This window comes from Papio anubis, chromosome 3, assembly GCF_008728515.1.
Source record: "Papio anubis isolate 15944 chromosome 3, Panubis1.0, whole genome shotgun sequence".
NCBI classification, from domain to species: Eukaryota; Metazoa; Chordata; class Mammalia; order Primates; family Cercopithecidae; genus Papio; species Papio anubis.
Genome location: NC_044978.1, coordinates 2,507,908 through 2,516,015, shown reverse-complemented (window position 1 = coordinate 2,516,015; position 8,108 = coordinate 2,507,908). Strand labels below are relative to the sequence as shown.

Sequence of the window (8,108 nt, the reverse complement as noted above, 5' to 3'; positions counted from 1 at the left end):
CTCAACGTTGCTATAAAGACATACCAGAGACTGGGTAATGTATGAAGAAAAGAGGTTTAATCCGCTCATGGTTCTGCAGGCTGTGCAGGCTTCTGTTTCGGGGGAGGCCTCAGGAAACTTAGAATCATGGCAGAAGGTCAAAGGGAAGCAAGCCCATCTTCATATGGTCAGCAGGAAGTGTGGGGAAGGTGCTACACACTTTTAAACAAGCAGATATAAGGAAAATTCTATCACAAGAACAACAAGGCGGAGGTCCACCCCCATGTTTCAATCACCTCCCACTGGGCCCCTTCTGCAACACTGGGAATTACAATTCGATATGAGATTTGGATGGGAACACAGAGCCAGACCATATCATGCTGTAAGGTGCTGATAGTTTGGCTGACATTTCAAACAAACCTGGCTCAGGCCTAGGGTTTGCAGAGTCACATGGGCCTACTTGGGAAATTACAATAGTGGAGCAAACCTTCTAAATACATTTCACTTCCAGAAGCTGCACTTAGATGAAATGCTGTCTCCTGAAGCTCTGAAAGTCCCTTTTCTGTGCTGCTCAAGGAAGCGCTAAAGACAGGTTGGTTCTGTGCTACTCCAGATAGCTCTAAAGAAGACAAGTTTGGAACAATGACCCATCAAGTGTCCATACATTTTAGGATACTAATGAGGAGCAATACTAGTCCAAAGTTCAGTGATCAGAGTGTGAGTGTGTTTGTTTTACTTTAGAACCTCTGTATAGCATTTTCTTTGCTTATACAATAGCAGATATTATTAGTATTCTTTAAATTGAACTTCTAAACCTTCTTTGACAACACACCACATATCCATTTACACTACACACTAAAAATAAGAGGGTGCATCCTTAATTTTAAATCAGTTGCATAGATTTCATTGTATAGATATAGTTAGTAGTTTTCCTGTTTATTGGCATCTCAGTTATTTCCAGGCTTCTACTGGCGATATCATCATGAATAAATTGTATATATGTTAAAAAATAATAAGCTTGTTCTTAGTCCTTGTTGAAAAAATTCTGTGTTCACTTATATTAGTAGGATGTGAGACTCAGACAAACAAGGCCTAGGTAGCTCATGCTTCATTCTTTTTGCAACACCTTTTGAAAAGGCTTGGAATATTCTGGTTATAGATGAAAGATGTCATCATTTGCTATTTCTGTTCATCTCCAAGTGAAGTTCTAATGAAACCATGTGTGGAAGAAATAAATCACTGGAAGGTCAAGAAGCATACAAAAAAAAAAAGTTTGAACAAGTTCCTGATATTGTTGAGTGTTAAATACTCTCAACTTATCATTTGCTCTTCTCGCTGCAGTTTTGCACAAGGAAGACAAGTGGGAGCAATTAAATCTTGCACCACTCCTCTTGAATTCAAGACTGAGCCATTTGGACAGAAGAAAATTGGGGTACAGGAGCAAGACCCTCACTGACTATGTTCTTTTTCCATTAATTAGAAGGAAATTTAAGAAAATCCCTTTGGTCATTTTTCTACCCATCATGTTAAACAACTGTAAATATTTTCTTTCAATTATTATAAAAATTGAGAATTATGGGATACAGTAGCAGACTTGGTAAATTTTAAACTGAAAAATGTATCAGCATTTATTACATGGACAAAGCAATAAAAAATTGCTTCATCTAAGTTGCCAAGAAACCACACATGATGGAGTCCAAGGACATCCAGAATCCCCACGGTCTACGCAGTAGCTTACACACTTAACTCTTTTTGGAAAATAAGGCCACTCAATATGCTGATGGGCTTCCCATTCATCTTAAGTGTCTTTAGTGTGAGTCTCTCTTCTCTATGATTTCTTGATAAGTTCCTCATGATGAAAATTCTTTTGTCATTATATACCTTGTTAGTTCTGATGCTTGTCCTTGGGAATCAAAGAATATTAGGGTTAGAGGTGCAATATCATTCAGTCATTTAGGCAAGCCTTTCATTTTAAAGATGAAGAAGGTAATCTCTGAGCATAAGAAAAGACAGAGGAATTCTGTACTTTCGTCATTATTTCACTCTTTTGCTTGCAAATTCCTTGAGGTTAGGAATTTGTTTTACTCATCAATAAATCCACAGTAATACAATGTGGAGAATGCAGCTGGTGCACAAACAATATTGAAAGATTGTAGATATCTCTGTTCAAAGTCACACAGCTGCCAAAACCAGTGACTCACTGGGATGAGCCTTGTGTCTACTGATCACTCGTTAAGGATGTTGCCTCTGAATTCTTCCTCCAAGGGTCTTTTCCCCCCCGCTTGGAATGAAGAATAAATATCTATTGTTTTGCTTATCATGTAAAAAGTTATATATGTTTCTACAATTACTAGCCAAAGCATCCTACTTTAAAACTTCTCTTTAAAATTCCGGAGAGTGTCACCTTGACAGTAGGCACAGAATCTTCCAACTGCAATAGATAATTAACAGAATTTTTAAAACTCAGTGACAAAAAATAAACCCCACTCCCAGTAATTAAACAAACAAAATGAAACAATGCCATAAATTTCAGAAGGGCAGGGGAATTAGAGGAGAAAATGACAATAATTTTTAAAAAGAAAGGCAAGATAAGAAGCAGAAGATTGAGGCTTAGCTCTGGGAATCTCCTAACCTAGTCTCCACTCTTTGACAGGTGATACTGAGGATATCAACAGAATTAAGAGGAACATCCAAGACTTTACTCTAAATTCATGTTCACGTTGAAGATGAATTATCACCAGGGCAATAGAATCATTCATGGTAGAGAATATTCAACAAAATCTCAGAAAAGAGGAAAAAACAGATTCAGTAAAGATCTACCCTTAGTTTAGCTTTCCCCTTCTTACTTGTGCCTTTCATAGCCTCAGTATATAGAAATCTATGGCTCAGAAGAAAACGTAAACAGTCCAGATAAGAAGATAAGAGTGTTGGGGTTTCCAGTTTCATCTCAGACATGTAAATAGCCTGGAAGTCATTATTCCTGTTTTTACAACAATAAAACATAGAATAAGCTGAAAATAAGTGACTTCCTTGACCCATCGTAAAATTGAGGTTGCATGGTGAAACTCCACCCCCAAATCTAGAAGACAGGTAAATACAGAAAACCATAGTCAAGATCGGTTTACCCAGAGTGGAAACCCCTGAAGCCATGACCAGCAAAATGAATCACATTGAGAGGTAACTGGGCGTATAGCTGGAGGCTGAGTGCGCACTGCAGGAGACTGAGACGCTCTCACAACTCTCAGTCTCAGGGACACCCCTTTTGCCCCTGCCACCCTTTTGTTTCTTAGACCTCCAAGAAAACTCTCTCTCCTCTCCCTTCCCAACCGAGGTTCTCAGAGTAAAAGGAAAGAAAAATCCTCTCATGTTTCTGACAGGGGGAGAGGAAAAGTATGTATTTTGAAATACATCCAAAGCATTCTCTGTAACAACACCTACTCAGTAGGGAAAAACTTGACCATATCCTTATCTGACTTGCAAAAAGGGCAACTAAGCAACTCCAGCTACTCTAGCCTTCTTGTCTCTTCTAAAGGAAGGTTGGGTGAAAAAGCTAAGACACATTTTAAGTCAGAAACCAGGGAACAGGTTCCTGAGAGACTAAGATGTAATCATAGAGTATAGAATACTTCTGTGGTCTGGAACCTTATCACCACCTCAGCAGGGCTTCCACGTAATAACAGTGTGCTATGACTGAAAAAGAGGCAAGATGCAGACTCCACTTAAGGACGGAAGTGGGGTCTAAAGAAGCCCAAAGACATCAGGAGAGACAAAAAGAAAAACACTGGACATATTTGAAGCCTCTGGCACCTGAAGCTACAGTAAACATTAAGCATAGCAGAATTCCTAGGCAGAACAACATAAAGCTTCACAATGAAGGCCTACTTACCTCAGTTTCAATTCTCCAATGCATTATGTCCAGCTTTTCACAAAAAATTATATGACATGTTAAAAAGGCAGGAAAAGAACACATCCTGAAAAGACAAAGCAAATATAAGAACTAGACTCAGATATAACACACACTGTGGAATTGTCCAACAGGAAATTAACTGTGATTAACATATTAAGAGTTCTAATAAAAAACGTAGACAAAAAACAAATGGGAAGTGTAAACAAAGAGATGGAACCCTTGTGAAAGTACCAAAAATCACCTGTTAGAAATAAAAAATTATGCAATAAAGATAAAAAATTCATTTGACAAGATTATCAATAAACTAGATTTGGCCGAAGAAAAATCAATGAGCTTGAAGATTTGTCAATAGAAACTCTTCAAGTTGAAATACGAATAGAAAAGATTTTTTTAAAAGGACAAAATTGTGAAACAATTTCAAATGTATAACATGCATAGTTGGAATATCAGAAATAGAAGCAGGAGAAAACAGAATAGAAGAAATATATGAAGTAATAGTGGCTGACAATTTCCCAAAGTAAGGCCAGAAACAACAAGCCACAAAGCCAAGAATCTCAGAAAATATTGAGGGGAATAAATATATATTTCAAATTCTACTGGGCATACTGTATTCACAGTATACAAAATAAATCACAAAATCAAAAATGAAAAAAGCCAGAGAATGAAATATTAAAAATATTTAAAAATATGTCTAAATTACCCACAGAGGAAAGAATTTCAAAAGAAATTACAAATATTTTGAAGTAAATGAAAATGAAAATACAACTTGTCAAAATTTGTGAGATGCAGCAAAAGCAGAGCTTACAGGAAATTTATAATATTAAGTACATATATTAAGAAAGACAGAATGTAGCATTAATAATTTGAGCTTCCATGTTAGCAAACTAGATAAAGAATAGTTTAATTCTAAATCAAGTGATGCAAATAAAATTAGAGCAGAAATAATGAAACTTAAATTAGAAAACAAAACCCAGAAAATCAGTGACCCAAAACTTGATCTTTGACAAGATCAGTAAAATTCATAAACCTCTGACTAGAATAACTAAGATAATCATAGGAAAAAAAAAGAGTATCAATAAGGATTCACCCAGTATATAAATGCAAGTAGAACTTCTGGCTCAAACTGCCAATTGTAATATTTTAAGGTCTCTGACCTTAAAAGTATTTCTTAGCTTTTTCACCCAACCTTCTTTTAAATGAGGCAAGAAGGCTAGAGTAGCTGGAACTGCTTCATTGCCCTTCTCACAAGCCAGATAAGGCCATGGTCAAGTTTTTCCCTAAGGATAGGTCTTGTTATAGAGAATGCTTTGGACATATTTCAAAATACATATTTTTCTTCTCCCCCGATTAGAAACATGAGAAGATTTTTCTTTCCTTTTTACTCTGAGAACCTCGGTTGGGAAGGGAGAGGAGAGAGAGTTTTCTTGGAGGTCTAATCACAGAAGTGTGGCAGGGGCAGGAGGGTGTCCCTGAGACTGAGTTCGGAGAGTTTCTTAGTCTCACTCAGTGCACACTCAGCCTCCAGCAATTTGCCCAATCACCTCTCAATGTGTATGCTGGTCATGGCTTCAGGGGTTTCCACTTCAGGTAAACTCATCTTGACTATGATTTTCTGTATTAGAAAGATGAGAAAAAGAAAAACTATTTGACAATTTTTCAAATATGCCAGAGCAAATTTTTTTTGGAGAATAGAAAGAATGGAGTATGCAAAATACACATACTCCTGTCTAGAAGAGTAAATTACCAGGGAAGAGAAGAGCATCCTGCAAGAGTGTGTAATAATTAAAGGAAATAATAAGCCTGAACGTTCAATCAAATAAGTTCTGAAAGGTAAAATCCCAATGAAATTAAGAGGAATATTGGAAAGCTATCATAATAAAACAAGGAAGAACAAAACTATTTTTATTAACAAATAAATTGGGATGAAAAGCAAAATGGGCATAGATAAGGCTAAGTGATCAAGTAAAAGGAATGTTATAGATTAGAGAATACAGAATAAAAAAACAAATACATTGGGATGAAAAGCAGCAAATGGACATAGATAAGGCTAAGTGATCAAGTAAAAGGAATGTTATAGCATTAGCAGAGGCATGGAAATGGAAGTGTAATTGGTGGCCCCAAAGTGAAGACAATAACCACACAAACTTCAAAATAAATTCAAAGGTATATTTGAGTAGTTTTCTTTGAAATGATTGAATCTGAAGAACAAAAAATATATCACACTGATTTCTAGGAAAAGCTGATATAGAAACTGATATGCATTCACCTACTTTTTAAAATTTTATATTAAAGAAAAAACTACAGAAACCCAGGCAGAAAATGTAAGCAACTGACAGGGAAATTTTTCTTTTACTGACTTATATTGAAAAATCTTCTAAGTCAATAGCTAATGTCCCTAGTGAAGGATTTGCAACCTTCCTTTACACAGGCAGCTTCATTATAGTTTAGACTGAAGGCAGTAGTCAGTCATTCTCAAACATGAAAGAACTTAGCATTAGGAGACAAAAAAAAAATAGTGAAAATCAAGAATTAAAGAAAACAGAAATCATCATAAAAGTCTGATAAATAAGAAACATTCCTATTAAAAAACAGAAGCAGAACTAGATAACCAAGATGATTTGGGTTATAAAACAGCATGCCACCAATTTATAACACTAGTTTAGACCATTCTATATCACAGACTATAAATATAATAATATAAATAATTTTTCAAAAGAACTATATTTTTAAACATATAAAATTTTAAATTTGTATTTTAGAAGTATAAATAATAAAATTTAGCAATTAGATAAAATAATTTCCTCATCTATCAATCGCCAGTGAATAAGATTCAAATACATTTTTAAGTGATTCCATTATTATTTTTATAATTTTACATAGAAATGTATAAGAATCTTTAATGGCTTATATTTTTATAATTATAAAATTTTCAAATGTTTTCCTTTTTTAAAAATTTCGTCATGTATTCATTATTCACTCTGTCAGAATAATACTGAGTTTTAAACTGAAAATAGCATGTATAGTAAACATCTAACAATTGATGATTTTGAGCTATAACACACAACTACAAAACCTCAGTTGCAAAGAACAAAAAAGACCTAAGCTTAAGGGTCTGTGGGTTCAGCTGATACAGTACAGGTTCAGTTCAGCTGAGCTCAACGGCTCACCCTGCTGGCAGCTGTGAATTGCCTGAGAGCTCTGCTGATTTCTGCTGGGCTTCCTTGTGTCTAGGGGCTGGCTTACTGCTCTGATATAGAATAGTCTCAACCAGTATAACGGGCAACTCCATTCTCTCTCATGTGTCTCATTCTTCAGCAGCCCAGTCCAGCCTATTCTTGTGGTGACTGCAGACGGGACAGAGCAAGCCAGCCTATTCAAGTAAACACTTTCCAAGTTTTCTGTGTGCCATGTTTGCTTATATTCAACTGGCTGCAGCAAACCACAAGGCTGAGGTCATAGTCAGAGGGTAGGTCATACCAGTGTTACATGGTGAAAGGGCCTAAATATAGGGAAAGATAAAGAATGGAAACCAGCGCCAGGAGCGGTGACTCATGCCTGTATTCCCAGTACTTTGGGAGGCTGAAGCGTGCAGATCACCTGAGGTCAGGAGTCCAAGACCAGCCTGGCCAATATGATGAAACCTTGTCTCTACTAATAATACAAAAAGTTAGCCTGGCATGGTAGAGCGCACCTGTAATCACAGATACTCAGGAGGCTGAGGCATGAGAATTGTTTGTACATAGGGGACAGATGTTGCAGTGAGCTGAGACCATGTCACTGCACTCCAGCCTGGGCAACAGAGTGAGACTCTGTCTCAAAAAAAAATAAAAAAAGAATTAAGCCATTTAAAACTATACATATTTTTTTCTCTCATTGAGTACCTATTCATTTAACAAGCTCCTATCTAGCCACCTATGTATATGCATATTGAGATAAATAAAATATTCTCGAAAGATTGTCTGAGCAACCTGATATAAGTAATAATTGCTAAACAAATACATTTATATACTGAAGTTACATTAAATCATAATTTGATGTCCAGGCAACCATTATTTAAAGTCAACCTTGGCCAAGTATGGTTGTTGGGAACAGACTCCCCAAAATCTGGCCATAAACTGGCTCTAAAACTGGCCGTAAACAAAATCTCCACACCACTGTGACATGTCCACAATGGCCATAATGCCCACGCTGGAAGGTTGTGGGTTTACGGGAATGAGGGCAA

The 8,108-nt window shown here is 36.3% G+C and overlaps 1 long non-coding RNA gene across 1 annotated transcript; it reads right to left on the bottom strand.

Moving 5' to 3' along the window:
• Positions 1-1,538: 1,538 nt before the first annotated feature.
• On the bottom strand, positions 1,539-7,126 carry LOC116274111. The gene is made up of 4 exons (XR_004182595.1): positions 7,054-7,126; positions 3,866-3,950; positions 2,348-2,410; positions 1,539-1,882 (listed from the first exon to the last, which is right to left on the bottom strand). It is a non-coding gene; the product is annotated as an uncharacterized LOC116274111 (long non-coding RNA).
• Positions 7,127-8,108: the final 982 nt, after the last annotated feature.